This window comes from Muscardinus avellanarius, assembly GCF_963383645.1.
Source record: "Muscardinus avellanarius genome assembly, chromosome: 3".
NCBI lineage: Eukaryota > Metazoa > Chordata > Mammalia > Rodentia > Gliridae > Muscardinus > Muscardinus avellanarius.
Window position 1 is genome coordinate 165,627,929 of NC_137788.1, and position 24,414 is coordinate 165,652,342.

Sequence of the window (24,414 nt, forward strand, 5' to 3'; positions counted from 1 at the left end):
CTCCTCTGCTCCTTAATATACTCCCCGTCCGGGAGCTGACTTCGGACCCCTCTGCACCCTCTGCTATTTACTGTGCTGAAGCTAATTTTTATTTCCACTTTCATACTTCATTTAAAAATTGCTCTCAACCTCTACCTTCATCAAGCATATATGTCTGACCATGGAATAATGAAAGAACCGTGTCTGGCTTCGTTTTAAGTTTGTTTATAAAATGTCTGAATGGAGGAAATATTCTAACTTCATAGTCGCCTCATCTGAGAAAACGGACGGAAGTGGTTATTACTTTGGAAAGTTGGTGCCACAAGGAAACAAAGCAAGTAGCCTCCTGTTGTTACCAGGGATTATCTGATATTGGAGTCGCTCATGGGCCGCCGGAACAGGGATTTGGCATGTCTTTGTAAGTCTATATTAATACAATCAATAGCACTTCACATAAGCGCATTTTTAGTTGTGTATTCATTCGACCTAATGACACTTTATCCCTTTACTTTTATGACTTCATTTTAATCTCCCTGTGCTTTTCCTCATTAAAGCCCATTAGTTACCATGGTGACGATGGCTAGAAGAGATGGAGAAGGAACCCAGCGTTATCCATGGCTGTAATTGAGGACATCTGTGCACCAGGTGAACACGAGAGTGAACACAGGATATGAAATAATTAAGGCAGTGATTTCTAGAAGCTTCTCCTGTAAACGGTGTGGCTATTTCACTCAATTATCCAGGAAATTTAAACTAGACCAGGGTTGTTTGATATTTTTATTTTATAAAGGGGTGTCTCTGAATGTTGGACAAAAGACATTCACTGTATTTTCTCCATTACCTTTTCTGGTGTCATCCTGAGAGATTATCTTGGGGGCTAAGATCTGTCCTTTACTCAGCCAGATGCTAAATACTCATAAGTGAAAGATGGTCCCGTGGATTTTATGGCATAGAAAACGTTCTCCTCACAGTTGTTGGGGCAGATCTATAATCACATTAAAGATCATCTCTCTTTCACCAGATCCTCACTGGGGCTTGATTTTCCCCCTGCTCTTGCCTGCCCTCTTTGTAAACTACACACAATAATCCTTGCCCCAGCTAGTAAGTCTTACCTCCCAATTGTGGTGGGAATAAAAGGCATCAGGTGTGAATGTGCTTAGAAAATGCCTATTTTAATGGCTCTCTGTATACTTAAGTTAGATAAGCATTCCTCTTGTGGCTTCAGCCCCCACCCAATGTTTTTGGTTTTCTCTTTTCCACTGCTTCATTCTGTTTTTTTTTTAAATCAGATTTTCCATTTCTGTGACCATAATACCTGCCAAGCACAACTTAGAGGGGAAGGTTTCCTGGGGCTCACAGTGAGAAGGTTCAGAGGTGCCTGTCCATGGACCGCGGGTGCTATTGTGATAGGACCCATGCTGAAGGGGCCTCACCTGCATGTCTCAGTGCCTGGAGATGTTTTCTCCTCCCTCTGCAGGGCCACATGCCAGCATTCTTGGTGTATATTCTTGATTGCAAGAGGATTTTTGTATCTGCCCACTCCAGAATGACCAACACCCTAATGTTCTCTTTTCGTCTGGTTCTTTTTCCTCAGTTTACCTTCTAGCCCTTCCAAGCCAATCTCCAGGAGTGGCTCACCAACCAACATGACTACTACATGTTTCACGCGATTTCCACTGTCAGAAGTCTAGACTGAAAACAGAAGTCTTCACACCATTTCCTTGATATTTCCTTCCTCTCCCATGCAGCCCAGGTGCCCCCGCTGTGGGAGTCCCTCAAGCAAAGGAGGGCAGGAGCAGAGTGGGGCCCCAGTCTTCACTGTTCCCAGGCTCCTGAGCTAACATCTCCCACACCCAGTGCAATGCCCAGGAAGGGACCAGATTCTGCAAGCCGTCCACACAGACAGCCTGGTTACAGAATTGTTCTGATGTTGAATTTTACTGACATTGTGTCAAAAATGGGCTTCAGAGAATGGAAGCACAAGACAGAACCTGGCGCTTGTTTCCTTCCAGCCACCACTGGAGCGCAGAGCCTCGTGGTGGCCTCTCCCCACACGTCGGGAGTGCTCCACAAAGGTGCGGAGTGTGGGGAGGGCTGCTTCTGCCCACACCGGGCGTGGGGGTTGGAGCCTCCCTCCTGGCTGCCTGCTCTCTCTCACTCTCTCTCCATGGTGCCAACTATTCCCTTCTGCTCTTAGGTGGGGCAGGAGGAGCTTCAGGGGCAGGCACCACACATGGAGATTTCCCACCCAGGATGCTGGAGCAGGATTTGGGAATTGCTGCACCCCAAATCCCATCCCGGGGTGGACGGCTTCTGTAGTAGTGTGTAAAGCTCGGCCATGTATTTATAGCCTTTCCTTTCGGAAACAAGCCTTAGTTGAGGAGCCGTGCTAATCATTTCAAGCAGGGAGGGCTGCGAGTTAGTTTCCATGGTTACCATATACACTGGAGTCTCCTTGGAGACAGCTGCGCCTGTGACAGACTGAACTCATTTACTGCCAAAAAGGAAAAAAAAGATTTTTCCTTTCCACTCTGAGCCATGATCAGAATGCCTAAGTTAAAATATAATTATTTCTAACCATTTTTTTCATATGGAGTAAAAAGATGAGATATTCTAAAAAGGAAAGAGAGATCTATAAGGTCTTATGAAATAAAAACCTAAAATATTATTTCTCGAAGTACATTAAAGTGAGCTTAAGGAGAGCGTGGTGGACCACAGGTGAGGCCTTGTAACTCACTGATGCTGTCCTCTAGGCACAGCTTGGCCCAACAAACTGGGTTCTCTGTTGCCTTTTGATGATGGCTTCATCTTAATCTCAGCTCAGGTTGTTCCTGGGTTTAAGGACACATGGGGCTTGGTGCATTGCAGGATTTGCTTCACACAAAGTTTCATGGATTCACAAACTGACCCATCACCAAAGTGGCTGATAATCCTGCATCACAGCCACAAAGCACATACCTAGGTCCTTATGGCCCAGGAGCTCATCTATCTCAGAGCCTAGACACCCACGAAGCTCACAGACATTGGACATGCGGGCAGTGTCCCCCGGGTTCCTGTGAGATGTCACGACTAAAACAGGCACCTGGCACTGTGTGATCAAGTACACATGATACATGTATGATCAAAAGGCCTTATCTGATTTTCACAGAAGAGGAGTTGGCTCAGCTCAGGCTCTTCCACAAGAGGGCTACCTGTTATTATTTCTTTCTGTAAAATCACCCAGTGGTACTACAGAAAGAAAAGGCAGATAAGGCGGCAGGGGGACCTGGGGTGGATACGGAGCATGCACAGCGGCCTGGGACGACTTCTTTCTTGAGGCAACACAATTCAGGGCATGTTGTGAGAGCTCATGAGGGCCAGAGGCCTGCGAGGACATAGAGTAGCTGGCCTCTGCCTTCCAAGAGGCTGCATCCCAATCAGTGGAGTAAACACAAGCTACTACTGTTGTACTCTGGGGCAGCATCTGCATCCGGGTGGGTTCTAAGCATCTGTATTCTAAGCATCTCCTTTCAGAGAAGGAGCGACTGAGTTTGTCCAGGGAAAGGCTGTGATGAAGAGGAGTGATTGGGCAGATGAAGGGAGGGAGACGGTCCTAGCTAGTGGTCCTGGTGTGACCAGCTCGGTGAGTCTGGGAAGGGGTTCAGAGCGGAGGCTGAGCACAGCCCAGGGGATACGGTGCTGACATCTCACGCACTTGGGGTTTTCTGTGATTTTTGTTTGCACACCATTATTACTCTCGAGTTCCCTGTCTCCTGGACCAGGCCCTGCATTCCTGAGAGAAGAGCTTCCATTTCAAACATTTTCGACTGGAATTTAAAGCTCATTCAAATTTGTTAAATACAAAAAAATGAGATATTTGTTCTTCTGTAGGAGGAAAAAGGTGGTCGAAGAGTACAAAATTTAACTATACATAATGGATCAATTCTGGAGGCCCGCATAGAGCAGTGTGACTCTAGATTGCAATACTTTTTTCTTTACTTTGTATTGGCAGTAGGTTTAAGTGCTGTCAGCAAAAGAAAAGAAAAAGGGGGAGGGTAACTATGTGAGGTGATGATGTGGTCATTAGCACAATTATGGTGATTATTTCTTAATGTATATGTATATCAAATCATTAAATTGAACACTTCAAATATACATAATTTAATTATCAAATGCAATTTAGCGAGGCCTTTCACAACTTTGTGAGACCTTGTTTCAAGCTGGGGGTATAGCTTAGAGGTAGAAGGGACTTGGGTTCAATCCCCAATATGACAAAAAAGTAAATTTTAAAATATAATTATAGCAAGGCGTGGTGGTGCACGCTTGTAATCCCTGCACTTGGGAGGCGGAGACAGGAGGATCACGCAGGTTCGAAGCCAGCCTTACTGGCTTAAGAGACCCTGTTTCCAAATAAAAATATAAAAAATAGGTCTAGGAGTATAGCCCAGTGGTAGAAGGGTTTCCATGAACCCCAGTACCACCAATATATATATATATATATATATATATATATATATATATGATTATATATCTAAACAATTTCTTGATTTAGTATTAATACTTCTTTTGCATTTATCACACAAAATTTGAACACAAAACCTACATTAATCCATTATGTTTTGCCTTAAAGTTTCTCTTATATTTAAAACTACTCAAGTTCATAATATATTTCACTCAGTAATTACTCCTGCTCCTCCTCGGGGCTTCGAATTGAACCAAGGGGTATCCTCCCTCCAGATTACACAACCATCCCTTTTTATTTACTTTTTGTTTTGAAACAGTCTCACTTAGTTGCTAAGGGCCTTGCTAAGTTACCAAGGACCTTGCTAAATTGCTAAGGCTGGCCTTGAACTTGTGATCCCTCGGCTTCTCAAGTACTGAGATGACAAGCATGTACCATCACGCCCAGCCTAATTTATCTTTTTATTATATCAAGATTTCTGTAACTTACATCAACATATATTCATCATGGTCTCGGCTGATAGCAAAGCTCTCCGGATGGGCCCTTCGTCATCACTGAGTGTCTTGGTTGGAGTGCGGTATCCTCTAGCTTGAAATAGTTAAATAAAAAAAAAAAAAAACTGCAAACGAAGCATTTTCTTAAGCATTTGGAAATTCCTAGAAAATTTGTCCTGTTTGTGGCTTCTTAATGGTTATAAAGTTTCAGATATGCTAGAAGAGCAAGTTTCAGAGCTCTTCTGTACAACACAATACCTGCAGTTAATGTGGTATTGTGCATCTGGAAATATGTTAAGAGGATAAACCCATGTCAAGTGTTCTTCACACACACACACACACACACACACACACACACACACACACAGACTTTGGGTGTGACTCACATGCATGCTGCCTTGATCACGGTGGTGGCTTTAGGGGTGTGAACATGTGTTTCAACTCACCAGGATGTGCACATAAGATGTGTAATTTTTGTGTATCAATTATACCTCCATAAAGCTTAATAAATAACAAATAATGAAACAATAAAGTGATGACCTAGTGAAGGTAAACGCAGTTCATGGGGAAACAGGACATTTTGGCTGTTGGCTTTAATTGGTTATGAGTTTCTTCATGGGAGTGGCTCTGAATCCAGGAGCATCCTACCACTAAGCTAAACCTCCAGTCCTTCTAAAATTTTAATTTTGAAACAGGGTCTTGCTAGGCCACCTCACTCTGATCTTGAACCTGCGATCCTCTTTGTTTCAGGAGTTCAGTTGTGTGCCTAGCTGGTCATCGTTACTTAGAGCAGGACACAGGGATCTGGGTTTTCTGATTAACCCAGTCAGTTTGTGTGTGTGTGTGTGTGTGTGTGTGTGTGTGTGTGTGTGTGCGCGCGCGCGCGCGTTGTACTGGAGATTGAAGCCAGAGGCATTCTACCTCTGAACTATACACTAGTCCTGTTTTTTCTTTATTTTGAAACAGGGCCTCACTAAGTAGCTGACATTGGCCAAGAACCTCCGACCCTCTTGTCTTAACCTCCCCACTACTGGGATTACAAGCATGTGCCTCCATGCCCAGCTGCCAGTTACTTTAATATATAAAAAACATGAGTTCTGAACCCATTATATCTCGGGTCTAGCTAGCAGTTTTTTTCCAGTCTATTATCTTAGTCTTACAGCAAATAGACCACAAGAATATGGGTTGATTGGCCTCAAGCTGCTCTCTCAGTCGGAATCCAATTTGAGAAGCTAATATTAGTTTGGTAATATATGTATGCAATGGAAACACATATGAGCAGACACACAAGAAGAAACCACCAAGCTATGTGGCTTGTGATTATGTGCTGATGTCAATGAAAGAGAACAAAAGAGCATCAAAAAGGCACTGCCATTAATGCCACATCCCTCTTCCATTTTCTCTTGTAAATCAATTGCCTAGGATGAGGTTTAGACCTTTTAATTAACTGAATTACTCAATATCCTGGCACATCAATATATATATATATCACTGTAAAATGACTTAAACTGTTAGACTAATAAAAAACATAAAGTAAAAAGTTTTCAATAAATATAAAACAGACCAATTCCATACTATTCGAGTTAAATTAAAAAGTGACATTATTAATATAGTTCTTAATAATACACTGGGAAGTATTTTGTGTAGTGATGAAACTCAGTTTCTGAGCTGTAGTCAAGGCACTTAGGACCATTTCTTTTTTATGAGGCTTCCAGGAAGGTCAGCTGCAGAAGCCAAAGACAGGAAACACCAGCTGTATTAAGTTCTTAAAAATTTGCTTCATAAAGTGACTATGTCTACGAACTTAAAGGTACAATACAGACTCTTGAAAAACTCCAAAAATAAAATTTCTGAATTTGACCTAACAGATTGTATATGTCATTTTTACAATGTTTTGAGGAATATGGAAAAAGTTATATTCTTAAGAATAAATAGAATTAGAAGAAAGGGAGAGTGGAAGAAAATAATAAGAGAGAGGAGAAATTTTTAAAAAAACAAGTAAAAATAGTGATATTCTAAATCTGTAAGGGAAGAAGAAAAAGACCCCAGTGTTTCTAGTGGTCCATAGGCTATAAATCTAACATGATAGCACAGAGTGGCATATAAAAACTCTTCTGCCACACCTAGGGCTCTTAACAGAATCAGTCCATGTGTTTCCAGACTGATGATGGCCACTGAACATAGGAGATAAAAGACAACATCAATGACAGCAGCATGCTGGGAAGAGGGTCTCAACATTAAAAAACAGTAATTTGCTCAAGTCTATTAAGACAAAATCGAGATTCCAACTCAAGCCTGCCTAATTCTCTAGCCTGCCTGCATTCATACCAACTGAAAACGTGGTGAAAATTTTAGATTAGAGAGTCCATGAAGAAATGACTTTGGTTCAGGCCTTTTAAAGGATGGTTCAGGACACATCTGTATCTGAGGGCATGGGGTGTTTTACAACTGCAGATTCTCAGGTCCAGTCCAGAGCCACTGAGTCAGACCCTGCGAGGTACAGCTCAGGGATTCACACTGTAACGAGATCTCTGGCTGATATGGAAGCGCAGGAAAGCTTGGGAGCTGCTGACCAAATGAAACTGAGCACCAGTTCAGTACATCTGGACCATGCATTCTACCGGAGATGTGTGGTGGCGTACGGGGGGGCAGAGAGGGGACTGCAGGACAGTGTGGCCTCTCCCCCACGGGTGCAGGGAGCCTCAAGGCGGAGCTCCCTTGGATTTGATCATGTAGATGCACCGGGGTTTAGATGATTTCTTTCATAGTGCGGCATATGCTGGTGCTTTGCCCAGGGGTTTCCTGCACTCGCGGCTATTTCCAAACTCTGGATCTACATCGGACGCAGCGGCCCAGCACTGCTCTTTCCGTAGCATCCGAATAGTCTATAGGGTCTATAAGTAAACTCTTCCTTGACACAGCAGAAATAGTCACAACTAATTGCTGAAATTAATCTTGATTGCTTCATTTCGTGTCCTCTTGTTCAGGGACTTGTGTACACTTTTTCAATTAAAAGTGTGCTAAAAATAGCAACCCGTGCTGAGCGATCGCATGAGGGCACTAGGAAAGAATTTTAGGCTGTGAGGGGAGAAACCTGCAAGCCTTGCAGCAGGGGACTGCTAACAACAAAGCAAAGAGCACAGGCACCTTTAAGGATCTTGAGTTTTGCACGATGTTATTTCCGTGTGCGCGCGCGTGCATGTGTGTGTGTGTGTGTGTGTGTGTGTGTTGAGGTGTTGGGATCGATGTGCTCTCTATAATAATTTCTAAGGTTTTAGTTTGATTTCCTCCTTTAATGATTCCTTCCTTCCTACAGTGATAAGACTCACTGGAGAGATAAGATGAAATTCCCCGTGGGTATATGGACTTCTGCAAATAGGGAGGGACTGAAAGACCAAGAAAGAGTAGGGAAGACGGAAGCAAACGTTGACTTGTGCTATGGTAACATTAACACATCAGATAAACATCACTGAAAATAATTATCTGACATTATCAGATATAAGATTCCAAAATTTAAAATTTACGTAAATCAGCTATGAGTCACTGAGAAAACATCCCAAAGAAGCAAAGGTGACTTAATACCTCGCTACAATGCACTGTGGCCGGCTTTGGGGACCGTGTCACTGCTTCATGTCTACATCCACACACCGTCTGCTAGCCACTCTGTGCCCTTGAAGTGTGCCTAGTGCAACTTAGGAACCGAGGTTCAGTCATACTCAGTTTAAATGTCAGTAGCCAGAAGTGACATGGAAACACTGTCCTGGACAGGAGCTGGGTAGTGTAGGCTCACCCAAGGAGCCTGGTCTCCGGTTCAAAGCTTCCCAACTTACCCACTTGCTACATTTTATATCACTCACATTTTTATCTTGATGCTAAGTTTTTTTCAGCAGATTTTTTTCTATCAACCGGAATTACTGAGAAGAAAACCGAGTCTTAGTAAAGACTTTCCTGTGCGGTAAAGAGCTGATAGTTCTGGGCGCTCAAACCTTGCACATTGCAAAGGAAGGCCTGGCCCTTGGAAGACTGAGGCCTGACCAGAGGGCTCCGGTGGCCGAGGCTCTGGGAATGCTGTGAATTGAGGAGCACACATTATCATGTGGGGGCTGTGTTCCTCCATCACTCACCCCAGCTGATGCTGCAGGGTGCAAGCTGTCCTCTTTGGCCACACACTGCACACATGTCACACACGGTTCTGAGAGAATCACGCACTTGCTGTGCAATCACACTGGGAGTCGACAACTCAAAGCCTGGGCCATCCCCCTCCTGGGCCTTTTCCTTGTGTCATTTTCTGGTAATAACTCCAACTTGTATGTTTTCATGTGAGAAATCATAACACCTCTGAGCCTTGTGAATCTTTCTGAGAATCATCAAACCTGAGGGTTGTCTTGGGGACCCCGGACACCAAACCCTGATCCCATGGTTAGGAAAACAATTCCTTAGAGCCCATGTTCAAAACCACCCCCAGGATGCTCACTTCTCCCATCCCATGGAGTCAGGGTTCAATAACTGGATTATTAATCTCCTACTGTATTTTTCAGATGTGTTTATGTGATGCATAAAAGTCAGGCCAACATCAATGGATTCTTTTAAAAATTATTCATTTATTTCCACAATTTTTTAAACCCTTATTATTCTTTCTAGCAGGTATCCCTTTTCACTTAAAAGATGGAAAATTCAATATATTTTTTTTAATCTGGAAGGGAAAAAAGCTCAAGTAAAATTATCCTTTTTGAATTTCAGGAAAAAAAAATTTTTTTTGGTACTGGGGTTCCTGGAAGCCCTTCTACCTCCGGGCCATACTCCCAGACCTATTTTATATTTTTTTTATTTTTGGAAACCGGGTCTTGTAAGCCAGTGCAGCTGGCTTCGAACCCGCACAATCCTCCTGTCTCCACCTCCCAAGCATGGGGATTACAAGCGTGCACCACCACACACAGCCAGGAAAAATTTTTGATAGTATTACATGGTGAACCCATTGAATCACAGGGGTAAACCTAGGCTGTGGCCTATGACCAAGAGAAATCATGTTGAATTCAGCATTAAATTAATCCATGTGCCATAGAAAATGGGCCAAAAGATGGAGCATTCTTAAAGTAATTTAGATGGTAAATGGACCACTAAATCTTATCAGTAAGAAAGATGATGATTTATTGTTACTTTGTTGTTGATGCTGGCAACTGAACCCAGGGGCATTCTACCGTTGAGCTATACCCCTTCCCTATGTTTATTCTTTATTTGTAAACAGGGTCTCTCTAAGTTGTGGAGGGCTGCACAAAGTAGCTGAGATTGGCTGAGAACCTGTGATCCTCCTGTCTTAGCCTCCCACGTACTGGGATTACAAGCAAGCACCACCATGTCTGGCTCATGATTATTTAGTGAATGCCACTTGCACTTAGTTACAGGAGTGAAGGCTGGTAACGTTTATACATTTATGGCAAGAATCACCTTTTAGTTTTAGAAAGCTTTTTGGTCTTCACCCGGCATTTGGAAGCAGCTGTTGCTTATTCACTCTTCCTAGCCCCCGGAGCCCAAGAGCCCATGTCCTGCTGTGCACTTCTCTGTGTCTTCCCTATGATTTTTCCCAACAGGAGCGCTGAACAAAGTGGATGCTGCTATGGGCCTAAAAACTCCAATCTGTTGGCTTCTTTGGGGACTGCGTTCTTCTCCAACACCAACTCCAGAAGGATCGTTGGCTTATTAACATTAATATAATTTTATAATTAACTTTCTTGCTGTTAAGTTCTTAATTATCCTGTAGGCAATGGTTATGAAGCTCATGGTTTCTCTGCCACCACCTCCAGGACTTCTGTGTAGAAATGAGCATTCCAACATGGTGTTTTGCTGCTTTATGGAGAGCCCAGTCCCCCTGATTTAATGAGAAACTGTTTTCTTAAAGAAAGGGCGAGGAAGGGAGTGCAATTTCTATCCTGGAAGGCTTCACTCTATGATTGTTATTTTGATGACTTATAAGATCTGTTTGGTCAACAGTGTCCGAACCACCATTTTATTTTTGCTTCCGAATTTTGACTCTGAATGTATAATTTTGTCCTCCTTTCATGGCCATTTGTGGTGCAGAGGAGCTGAAGTTGTAGTTGAGGTTTCTATGCACACATCCCTCACATCAGCCTTTGTCCTCTGAGATGAATCAAGGATTGTATGATCAGTGATGTGGATGCAGAGTGGTCTGTGTTGGGTCTCAGAAAAAAGGATACGCCAAAGTGAAGACCTCAGAAACCGTCTCTCTCTTACCCTCTCCCACACTCCACACTTTCGGGTCCCAACCCTTGATCTTTGTTTCAGTCAGCATTATTGTAGCTATAATCTGAAAGACTGAACATGTACCTTAGAGGAAAGAAGATTACTTTTCTTATGGTTTCAGATTCAGTCCATGGGAGGCCGAGGACCGCAAATCTCGGGCATGGTGCCGAGGGATGGAGAGAGGGAGAGCACATGGGCTGAGCTCCTCACACCATGGAAGCCAGAGGAAGAGAGAGAGCAGGGAAAGGAGGACCACTTATATAACCCCAAGGCCACATCCCCAGGGACCCACATCCAGCCACGCCCACTGGTCTACCATCCAGGCACCATCCAGGTGAATCCATTACCATGGATTTATCCCCTTCTGGGATTGCAACCTTCAAGACTCAATTGCATCAACTCCCAACATTAATAAGTGAGCTCTTTAGGGCACATTTTACATCTAAGCATAACAATCTTCCTAGCTCAAAGCCTTCCAGGAGCAAGGGGTATGGCAGCTAAGGTCATGGGAGACTGTCTTTCAGTAAGAATATAGAAACATGATGCTTTGGCAGAGCTTTCTATGCTAGATGAAAGGACAATGACATTAACTGACTATGAATTGTCTACAGGGTCTTCCAAGAGCCTTAGCAACGTCCACTGCCTAAGTCTTTGCAGCTGGTATTGTGCATGACCAATTTTTTTTATTTAGATGGGGAATTAAAATGTTACCACATAGAAGACATTTTAATCAACAACTGGGGTTAGAGAATAACCTTAAAAGTTGACTCCTTGTGAAACTGCCAATGGAGATAACTCAAATATGGTAATGGCTTCATTAAAAAGGAGCAAAACTCCTACTCCAAGGGCCATCATGTTTTTAACTGGATAAAGAATTTGTCTTTGGATAGTACAACCTTGTCCTTCCTTTAGAGCAGATAAGTGTCTCAAGTTCAGAAATGCTAAAACATACAAATGAACACATGTATCCTAGAATTAGAGGAAATGGTGGAAAATGAGCTTCCTGGAAGCCCAGGACTGTAGAAAGCAGCTGGACCTTAATACTACCAGAGTGAAGAGAATTAGGATGCTCTCGCCGAGTGTATTTTCACACCACTTTCTTTTACCTTCACAACTCACAGTACAAATGCCATTTCAGCCCAAACAGCACATGATGGCATTTTAGCAACTGCATTTCTAGAGACTTTGAAAAGATTCTAAAATCACTTGAAATCTGGGGCAGGGGAAGGTCTTTCTGGATCTATGTGTGACGTTTCAGTATTATTGATGAGATTCTCAACTTCCTCTACCACGATTGTGCCAGAGAGCAAAGTCTGTTATTAATGAGAGGATTCTCTCCCCCACCAACATGAGCGTACTCAGTGCCAATGTTGCTCATACATCCCTAACCCATGAGCAAATGCAAGATGGCATTCTTCTGAAAGAAAAATAGATGAAGTTCATAACAATTAGAGATGTATTTATACTACTATTCAAATATCACCCCTGCAGAATACAATGTTCTCTCTGTGTACCAATTACATAGAAAAGATGAAAAGCTCTTCATATTATCAAAAACTACAGAGATATATTTTTCTATTATATAAAAACATATATATTATAAAATTAGAATGCCAAACATTTTTTCTACAGCAAATAATTAAATTTTTTTCAATAATACAATTTAATTGCAGTTGGCGTTTTAAAAAGCCAATCTTTTTTTTCTTTAAAGACAACTATAATTAATCTTTCCATATTGAATGCTACCAAACTCAAAGTAGTTCTAAGAATCACATATTGTTTGGAGGAAAAAAAGTATATTTAGAGAAAAAAATGATATAGCCTTACATATAAACACTAAAAATTATTTCCTTTCTGCTTAATTTATTTTTCTCTTTGAAATTATGATGATGTTTAATGAATTGTTTCTGAGTGGAAGTTACAAAATATCTATATTCTGTAGGCTGAAAAATATCCACCTAAAAGACAGCCATGAATGCCATAGTTCCTGGAATCTATGAGTGCTGTCTTATGTTTCCCCTCTCCCAATTGCAACAAACAAACAAACAAACAAACAAATAAAACAAAACACACAAATCTTTACAGATGTAATAAGTTAAGGATCTTGTGGTGGAAAGGTTATCTTGGAGTATCTGGGTCAGTCTTAAATGTAATCACACATGTCCTTGTAAAAGGGAAGCAAAGTAACCCCCATACTCAGAGGAGAGGAGAGAGGAGAGAGGAGAGAGGAGGGAGGAGACAGGAAAGGAGAGGAGAGGAGAAAAGAGGAGAGGAGAGGAGAGGAGAGGGAGAGAAGAGAGAGAGACAGAGAGAGACAGACAGAGAGACAGAAAGAGAGAGAGGAATATTCTGACCTTGGGTAGTCAAGCCTCCAGATGCTCAGGAATGCAGACAGCAAAAGCCAATAGTAAAGAGAAGAAACAAGGAGTGATTCTTCTCCAAGACTCTGGAGGGAGTGTGGCCTGCCCAGCACTTTGATTTTACCTACTTGGTATTGATATTGGATATCTGATCTCCAGAACCATGGGAGAATAAATTTCTGTTGACTCTAACTACTAAGTTTGTTAGAGCCTTCACAAAAAAATTATATATTACATATGTACATGCATGTATACATACATTTTACACATGTGTGCACACCCACATATTTACATCTTGAACATTTCAACTAAAAGGTAAAACTTGACAAGGACAATTTGCTTAGAACTTAAGGACACACTTAAGGGACGCCACACTATCTATTCTCATCCTACTCTTTAATGGTAAGTGAAGGGTGAGTTCTCCTAGAGGACAGAGCACTGGACGTGGTCTTCAGAGACTAGTGAGAAGTCTTTGAGCAGGAATGTCACTTCCTGGGAGTTACAGAGATGTCACAGATGCTCTGACTCAGATACTGATGTGGTCATTCTCAGCTACCCCCTGAACACTTCCCACAGTGTTGGCCCCTGCTCAGGACACTGGACATGAGTAAATGCAAGGTCCCTGCTATGATGTAGTTGTGTCCTGGTAGCAGCAGTCAGAAGCAAATGCAAGAAATCATAAATATGTTAGAAGTGTTAGGTGCTGTGAAGAATAAAAGATGGATAGAAAATAATTCAATTAATTGGACTCTCAGTTCAGGTTTTTTTCTGGTAACCTATATTCAACTGTGTACAACTTGGATCAAATTATTCACTTAGTTTTTAATTTGGAGTACAGGGGATTGAACTCAGGGGCATTCTAACTCTGAGATACACCCAATCCATTTTACTCTTTACTTTTAAATAGGGTCTTATCAAGTTGCTGAGGCTGGACATGAACTTGGTATCCTCCCATGTCAGTCTCCCAGGTCCTGGGATTTCAGGAGTGCCACTGCCTCCAGCTCCGGCCGAGTCATCCATTCTCAATGACCATCTCGGCTCCTACTCTCAGCTTCCGCTGACTTCCTTGTTACTCTTCCTCCCACTAGGATGTCATCTTGGTGCTGGGGAAGCCCTGGGCTGCTGCTCTGCTGAGCTCCGTGCCCTCGAGTCCTCCCAGGTGGCTCCCGGCTCAGTTTCTATAACAGATAGTACTGCAGGGAACGAAGAAACTCAGCTGCCCCTCATCAAACGATGGTTCTGACAATGCACACCTCACTGCAAGCAAGGAAAGAGCTTAAAGTCTAGGAGGGCAAATTCACGGATGCATGGTTTGACTTGGCAGACTTCAAGGAATTCCTGACAATGCTGTGCCTATGCACTGCTGTGCATAGTCAAAACCCCAGCTCTGGAAACAAAATTCAAATATAGCAGTGCAAAATAAACTCTCTAGCAAAGGTTTAAAGTCGCCTGTGGCCAGAACTATCATCTCCAGCAATTTATCAAAATGGCCAACCCAAAGGAACAGGGCGAGGCTCTGATAAGTGCTCTCGGGGGCCTTTCAGAAGCGTGGAGTTGTTTCTTTGGCCACATAGATGAAATTAATCAGAAAGACATTCAGAGAATGGGAACTATTCAAAATAACGTCCACAAACATCACCACCGCACAATGGAAGAGTCTATCATGTTAACCAACATGCTGTTAGCACTGTTGTGAACACGCAGGTTCAGGGTAAATTCTGACTAAGAAAATCTATGTGTGTTTTGAGCATATTAAGTACTCTAAGAGTCAAAACAGCTGCCAAAGGCAGTTGAAGGAAAATGATCAGAAAAGGAAGGAAACCAAAGAGGTCCCGAGCTCAGCTGAAGCACCTGCTCCACCCAGAGATGTACTTTGTGAGGAGTGGAGGAAGCTTGAGCTGCTGGAACCTATTTCCTGTGCATTCATAGTATAAAAGGTATAAAAAAAAGTTTTTTTTTAAAGACCTCTGGGCAAGCCGGGCGTGGTGGCGCACACTTGTAATCTCCGCACTTGGGAGGTGGAGACAGGAGGATCGCACAGGTTCGAAGCCAGCCGCGCTGGCTTAAGAGACCCTGTTTCCAAATAAAAAGTATAAAATAGGTCTGTGAGTGTAGCCCAGAGGTAGAAGGGCTTCCAGGAATCCTAGTACCACCAAACAAACAAAAACAAAACAAAACAAAACAAGACCTCTCTCTGGGTTATAAAGATGGTTTTGAGTAGAAACACGGTTTCTCCTTCCCCCAGAAATATTTGAAGCAAAAATGTTTAAAATTATCCTGAGCTATTTAAACAATAACAACAACAACAACAACAACAACAACAACAACAGTCCCAAATCAAGGCACTGCTCGGGTTGTGCCGCTGAGAAGAACAATCCACTATTACCTAAGAATTCACAGAGAACATGGTTTCGGCTTTCTAGCAGCAACCTATGTTTATTGGTGGGTATCATGAGGTTAAAGGATGAATGAAGAGTGCTCCATTTCAAATGTGCAGGGTGCGTTCTCTCCAAAACCATATTTTGGTTACTTCCTGGGAATAGATAATAACTACAGGCTCAGTATTCCTAATCAAGGGAAAGAAGATATTGATTTTTTTCCCTGTGTATATTCATATGCATAATAATAGATGTAAAAACAAATAAATACACACACACTTATTTAGTTCTTTTATCCTGAGGGCAACTATATACCAAAACATATTCAACTAATAGAATATCTAAGCGACACACAGCCCCAATGCTTCAGACACAGTCTCAAGGGCCAAGTTTTCTTCCTGTTTTATGTCCTAGTACTAAGCAGACCCATGAAGGGACCCAAAGACATTCACGGGGCTTAGCTCAACAATGCGATGCTCTGACTGTGTTTTTCAGAAATAAATCTACGGGCCAAATCAACTCAAAACCAAAGTATGACAACTCAAAATCAAGTTCTCTGTCTCGTAGATCATGTATTGAATGTCCTCCTTCCTTCACTACTTCTAGGATATTGCTTTCCAAGACTGTCTTTCTGCTGACCAAAGACTCCTTTGAAATCACAAGTGTCTATATGGCTTTAGCAAAGAAAATGTATGGAACGTCTGCGGGGAAACACTTTTTGTATTTGGCCCGTGTTCTTCTCTCTTTACCTCTGTGGCAAACCTCCTTATATGGCAGAACAGAACTCTGTTGGCAAAGGGCGCCCTGTCTCTGGAGATCCCTGACGAACAGAGCTCTCCCCTCCTCTGCCCCCAGCTCTGGCCTCTCTTGGACACGATGTGTAATGGAGAAATGAGCTATTGGTGCTTGCTGCTAAATTTCGGGCGTTGTTCACTATGACAGTGTGATACAATCTATTCTGACAAATGCAGACATCGTCACATGGAAGAGAGCGGTGGCACAATGAAAACCAAATGTGTGGCACCAGTGTGACAGGTGAGAGGCAGTGAGGATTCTGATAGGAGGAGTATAAAAGTGCATTCCTCTCCTCGTGCAGTGGTGCAAGCTTCGCTCAAAGCCTCACCTGCCCTAAGCCAGGAAGAAATCACACCCAATCAGCTGCGTGGATTCAGAGCCCTAAAAGTGAATACACAGAACATTTGTAGCATGGCTGACTGCTGACGACTTTTCTGTAAGGTGTCACAAAGCAATGGAGATCTTAGGAGAGAACTGACCGGTGCACACGCAGAAGTGAAAAGAAACACGGAGTGTCCAAGGACTCAGGATGTGGCAGGGTGAGCAACAGTAAAGGCTCATGCACTAGGCACAGAGGCACGTGGCTGCAATCCCAGTACTTGAGAGGCTAAAACAAGAGAATTGTAGGTTTGAGGCCAGTCTCAGTAACTAAGATAGATAACATTTCAAAATAATAAAAATGGGATAGGGATGTAGCTCAGAGATAAAATTCCCCTGGGTTCCATCCCCAGTACCAAAACAAACAACAAACATACCCCGCAAAAAAAATCGCAAAGGTTCAGAAAGCCTTCCAGATTGAAAAGCAGATAAACTCTCTCAACCATTTAAAGTGCCTCCCAGGAAGGATGAGAAGTAATATGTTTCTGGAATTGAATTACAATCAGAAAAGAAAATACAGTATATCCATTGCAGCCAACACAACCTGGGCCAACTCTGAGTGGCTGTGACTAAACAGAGCACGATTCCCTTTAAAGGGCAAGAAACCAAAGAAGGGTAGATCCTCTTCAACTTATGATCATGTTATGTCTCAATGAACCCATTGTATGTTGAAAATATAGCCAGGCATGGTGGCGCACACTTGTAATCCCAGAATTTGGGAGGATGAGACAGGAGGATCACAGTTTGAGGACAGCCTCAGCTACTTCTTAGTGAGGCCTTTGCAACTCAGTGAGATCCTACTTCAAAATAAATAATAAAAACAGGACCGAGAGTGTAGCTTGGAGATAGAATGCCCCTGGGTTCCATCCCCCATACTGAAAAAAAAAAAATACTGTAAGTAGAAAATGCATTGAATCTACCTAACCTACAGAACATCACAGTTCAGTTTTCCTTAAACATGCGCAGAACACTCAAGTTTGCTTGTAATTGGGCAATTTCATCTCACATGAAGCTCATTTTTGAAATCAAGTGTGGAATAGCTGATGTATTTTATTGAATATGGCACTGAACATGAAGAACAAGAAGCAAAGTCAATACACTGCAGTGAAACCCTGGTATAAAAGACAGCTGGAGACTGTGCCGAAGGTCTGTAGATCATCTCAGAACACGGGGCAGCTTCTGGAATAGGCTGTGGGCTGGAATCGAGTGGACGGGGAAATCGCTAAATCTGTATCAAGGGAACTAGGAGGCTGAGCTTGCTCTGGGTGGGAGAAGCCATGGCGCACCTAGCCCTCTGTGCAGAACGTGGCTGTAGAAATCTGCATATCCCTCCCCTTATCCCTCCCTTTTGAGGGAGCTCATCCCTGGAACCTTCTTTGGATGGGATTGAAGAAGAAAATAGAAAAAGAATACTTTTCAAGCTACAGCCAGAAACATGGCAACAAGAGAACATCTTCAAATGTGGGGTGGAGAGGGATGAAGACAGGGTCATCTCTTATAGTTCAGGGGATTCTCTACAGTTTGTCCTGGGGGGCTCAGGCTTGCTCTGAGCCAGTGACTGGGCATGTCCCCATTCTTCTCCTTCCCAAAGGAGAGTGTGGGGGCCTGCCTTTGTAATGCTATTGTAGACTGGCTTATTGGGGACACAATTCTGTCTTTCCAGTTCATGGATTTGGTGATCAAAACAAGCTGCAGATGTGCCTGCTGGAGACAGTACCTTGAACCCTTGAGAATATGATGACGCCCTAAATGGGACTCTGGGTGTCTTCTTTTGAGGGGATGAGTGTAGATTAGTTGTATGTGGGAGGAAACATAAATGCAAGTTTTGGCTGCGGTAGATATTAATAGGTGATGGTCACAACTGCATCCCTCCTCTTTTCTGTCACAGTTCCATCTCTTGAGGTTATGTTGGTCATGTGGTCTGCTTGGATTCATGAAACACGAGCTGAGAAAGTGTGTTAATTCCAAGGCATGCATTTAAGAACTGGTGGCTAACATCCCATACTCTCCCTCCCCACCATGCCGCTGGAATTGAGGTAGCAGTAGAACCTACTCTGTTAGCCTGAGTACCCGAATGATATCACAGATGACAGCAGCGACCTCCTCTGAGTGACAAATTTTTGTTTTTGTAAGCAATTTGGATTTTGAGTTATTTGCAGCGTGACCTCGGCTGACTAATACACTGCTCGCTTTTATAACGTGATGTCAGAACTCGTCAAAACATTGTGCTAAATTCCCAGGAATCTAGCTTAAGATGTGAAATATCAGAAGCACATGTTTACTTCTATAGGGCTTCGTGATCTGTGGCCCTCACTCGGGTATTATTCCATATGCTTTTAATTTTCAGTTGATTTGTTTTATACTACGTGCTCCAACCTATTAATTATCATGTAAGTAAGTGGATTGAGAGGGGTTTTACAGTGAGCTTAACAAAGATTTCATTACATAAAGATGTAGGCATCATCTTCTAAGAAGAAAAGAAGCCAGGGGAATTGAATTTCTAAGGAAACCACAAGTACTTTCTAATGAAAGAACTTTCAAATACAGGATGCACCAAAACAAATATTTGAAAATGATATTCATAGAGCTGAGATGGAAACTCCTCCACTGTGGCTCACAGAGTTTTTTCACCCACAGGCGATTTGGTATGTAAGTCATGCTATAAGTAGGGTTTTATGTATAGCACCTTGGGCTCTTTGAGGTGTGGAAGTGTTTCTTCTGTGTGTCCCGACTGGCATGTGCACTATACATCATAGTTGTACATCACAGACTCAAAGTATTGCAGCAAGGGCCGGGCGTGGTGGCACACACTTGTAATCCCCGCGCTTGGGAGGCGGAGACTGGAGGATTGCGCAGGTTCGAAGCCAGCCGCGCTGGCTTGGGAGACCCTGTTTCCAAATAAAAAAAAATATAAAATAGGCCTGAGAGTTAAGCTCGGAGGTAGAAAAATTTCCAGGAACCCCAGTACCACAAATATATATATTGCAGCAAGAAGTTGCATTATCATCTGACTGGCTCCTCACCACAACCTTGTGGTATGAGAAATTTTATCCCTTATCACAAATATGGAAACCCAAGGTCTAAGAAGTTGAGCACACGTCTAGATTTACACCACAACTAACCAATGGAACCACGAATCTCACTCCAGAATGCCTCCCTCTAAAGTTCCTATCATTTACTTGATTCGTTTATGATTTCACATTGCTGAGCAGATGACTAATGTAGATGTGAAATATATTTTAGTACCTAGAAAATCATGAAAAAGGCAGGTGGCAGTTGCTATGTAACAAAGATTCAGGAAGGAGGCTCTCTAGTTGAGCTTGAACAAATTTGCAGAATATTCCAGTTAATTCCAATCACCTCAAAACTTGACTTTTCTGTTAATGTATCTCTTGGTGCAGGGGAAGTACAAGACCACTTGATGAAATGGTTGTCCCCAGGGCAGTCTACTTCAGTCCTGTCTCCTTGCAGGGCATTCTTTCCCCAAGATACAGATCCTTTTAGTAATAAGAATGCTTTCCTTCAGGGTATTTGAATATGAAAGTGTTGAATTGCAGTATTCAGGTAACTTACTTTTGGTAACATTTACCAAAATTGTGATGATTCAAGGCGTGTGTGAGATGACTCTTCCTTTGACCATCATGTGTATGGCTATGTTAGCTTATCCATGTGCTAAAAAATGTGTCTCTGCACAGTTATTTTACAACTTGGTAAGGTGTTCATGTGTCATGCCACAGAAGGAAGTCTAATTTCCTCTCATTCCACCTCCACTTTCCATGAATGACTAGGATTTTATTGTGAAACACATCATATATTCAATAAGATATTAATGAAAAATTCCAACAATGTATTGATTCTTATTATCATTACATTGATGAGCAGTCAAAGATTATGTGAAGAGTGGTTACCTTTCCCTGGATGGATTTATTATTTTTTCCAAGAAATGAATACATTAATTTAAGATGTTCGCTTTATTTTCTCCTTCCATAATGTGTACTTTGCCAAATTTTGCATCTATCAAATGAATGTGCTCTAAGCCTGTTGGGACAAGGGGTCTTTCCCAAGCTTTTGTGCCTCTTGAGCAGTGCGCTCAAAGCAGAATAATCAGGGTGAGTGGCTACATCCTTGCCAGTTTCCAATCACCTAGTCTGAATGAATTCATCAGATCAGTCCCACCCTCTGCCCCCATTTTGCTTCTGCAGTGACACCTCTGGAGAGCTCTGGGGACTCCTTTGACACCAGAATCAACATCCATGGTCAAAAGAGTGAAAGTCGCCTTGTGGATCCTCTAAATATCCACAGCAAACAAATCTCTTTCTTCGTTAGGCCTCCCAGAGGCGACAATTGCTAGTTCCTTCATTGTTGACTGGAAGTCTTTTAAGGATAACAGTGTATGTGGATGTGATGATGGCGCAAAGAAGAGAAAAAGGCAGGTTGCTCTTCATCCTTTATGCTGGGAAGTATTTGTATTCATCTTGCTGTCATATTTCAAGCCAATGATGACAATGATTTCTATTATTATGTTCTTAGTTTTCTTTACGATAGTCAGAGAAAAGATCTAAATTTTTATCCAGCTAGAGGGAAGAGAGGGCTGGAGAGAAGGATGGAGTATTAGGCCCATCCTTCATTAGGATGGAGGTGTGGATGAGGCTTAGGATGGATTTGGGATCGCTTCTGTACTCACAAGCCCAACTGCATGGGAGCAATCCCATGATAAAATTACATTATCTGAGAAATATGAACTGGATGTGCCCTCCAATGTGGGGACAATGTCTAGTTGGTGCAATTTCATATGGACATCAGTGTTCTATTTTTCAGCCTTCAATGATTCAACCATAGCCACTACTGACTCCTCATTGCTTATGGGTATCCTAATCTAGGATTTTTCTGTTATCATTCTTGATTTTAGGTTTTCTATACCCTTTTGGTTCAATTTAGGGATGTTATAGGAATCTAGAAATCAATCCATTTCTTCTAGATTTTCTGATTTGTTGGGATATAAAAACCTGGTTGTTTTATGTATGTTTAGCTAAATGTACAGTATATATTGTCGCTGCGTTTGATGGTGTATTGCACATCTGTATTGATTCCATCAAGTATTGGGGAACTTGGAAGGTCAATATAAAAGTTTCGTCCCCAAGTGCATATGCTTGTCTCACTAGAGGCACCTCCTCTGCATCAGCCAACTCTCCGTGTCTAGAAATGAGTCATTACTTCACTAGTGAGCCTTTTCTTTGCTCATTCATCTTCCTATATTTTCTTTATTTTCTCAGAGTACAATTTTACAAAAATCTTACCAAGCACTCTTTTTCCTTCAAAATCCATTTCTTCCACTCTCTATGAGTCAATCATAGACATTTAGTAACGTTGTGCTAAAAGACTTTGATCTCATTAGTGTTTGTACATTTAGTTCTTGATTGAGATGTACCTCAGAATGATCATGGAGATTTTAAAATATACAATTGTCTGGGTCAAACCCCAGACCAACAGAAGGGAATTATGCAGAGGCAGGGCCAAGAACAACAAAATATTAACACCTCCTTGAGTAATTCTGAGATGTCATCTAGGATCTGGGATCAAGCCCATTCAGTTTTAATGTTAACAGATGAACTGTCAACATCCTAACAAAGTCAGTCTAATCCATTGCTTCTTCAAAAACCCTTACAGCCTAGTCTAGAATGAGAGCCACGTATTGTAAGGCAGAATAGGCACAAGCCACAGAATCCATTACTACTCCTGGAACAAACAATGTCAAGTCCTCCTATGCTAGATGGTGGCTCTTTTGCACGCAAAGGTCATTGAGGCTGCCGTATTGTGGATTTGAGTATTAGGAGTGTGTATCACACTGTGAATTTCAAGAGCCAATAGTTCAGGCAGAACTCTGGAGCCTATCAAGGCATAGGAGTGAGTGTGGGTGGAGTGAGTTTTGGTCAAGCATTTAGGGTTATAGGATCTGAAGAGGCATAGTCAGCTAAAGGTAGAAAGGAAAGAAAGGCTGTAAGACCAAGGTAAGATCCTGGCTCGTCCATTAATCCATCAGGGCCTCAGAAGGTAAGAAATGAGACCTATGTAGCAGGGAGAGAAAATCTGCAGCAGGTAGACACCGCAGATCTGGTAAAATGAGGGGCAATTTAACAGCCCTGATTCCCACTACCCAGAGAAGGACTGGCTTTGATAATGTGTTTCCAGATTCAATACAAAATGCCCTGTTGAATTTGAATTTCAGATATATTAGTATAAGTATGTCCCAAATAGTGCATGAGCTATGTTGGCAGACTAAGGGAGCGTGTGGGTTGGGAGAAACCTTTCAACTAATTCAGTCCTGATGGGCAATTCCTTCCTGCGGAGAGTGCCCTTCCTCTGCTCATCTGTCCCACGTCCAGCTGGCTGTACCATCGCCCAGTTGCCTCCCATTGGTTCAATTCAAGTATTATAGGAATGTTGGTAATAACAGATGGGCTTGAACACTTAGTTGAGGGAGTCTAGATTCCGTTTTGCAATGGAAGGAAGTAAAAAAAAAAAAAAAAACACTGAGCTGAAATCTGACTTAAATCTGGCTCCATGTCTAAAATTCGCTTAAGCAAATTTTTATAATTCTTGGGGAAAGGCAGATTAATTCTTCCCTTGAATACAAATATGAGGGGATTACTCTGAAGGGTGTACTAAACATTTTTAATAGTACCGCTTTACACCTGAGGCCTTTCTAGTCAATAGAAATGACTTTTAACTTTCTGTTGATTTAGCACTAAAATCATCATCTAATAATCAAAGCTCCTGGGCGTCTAACCTCCTTTAGCTAACTATGAATAAATCCTTGGTACCCTGGAGAAACATTGGTTACAAGGAACATAGAAAGGTATAAGGTGCCATCAAAAAAGAAATATCCCAGAATGGTGGAGCCATCAGAAAGATCCAGGAGTTCTACTGTAGTAGATCTGAACACATTTAGTTAATGAAATGTACAAATTTGTTGAACCTAGAAAAGATGATGGCAGAACAAAATAATAAAAATTCATGTATACTGCTTTGAAAATTGGTGTCTTAGTCTTGCTTTTCCAGTAACAACTACAGGTGAGATGACCAAATATCCATGGGCGATGAAGAAAGCATTTTATTTTATGAGCAGCTAACAGATGTGGGAAATAAACAATGGATATAATTAGAAAAAATCATCACTGTGACATCACCCAGGGCAAGAATTATTAACTGGTGTTAAAAGCACTGCACACATTATTCATGGGAGGAGGTATTACATAGCACTAAGGTAATTCTACTCACTAATTTCAAGGAGTGAGGGGGAATTCTAACTGCACACGGAGGGGTAAGCTGTC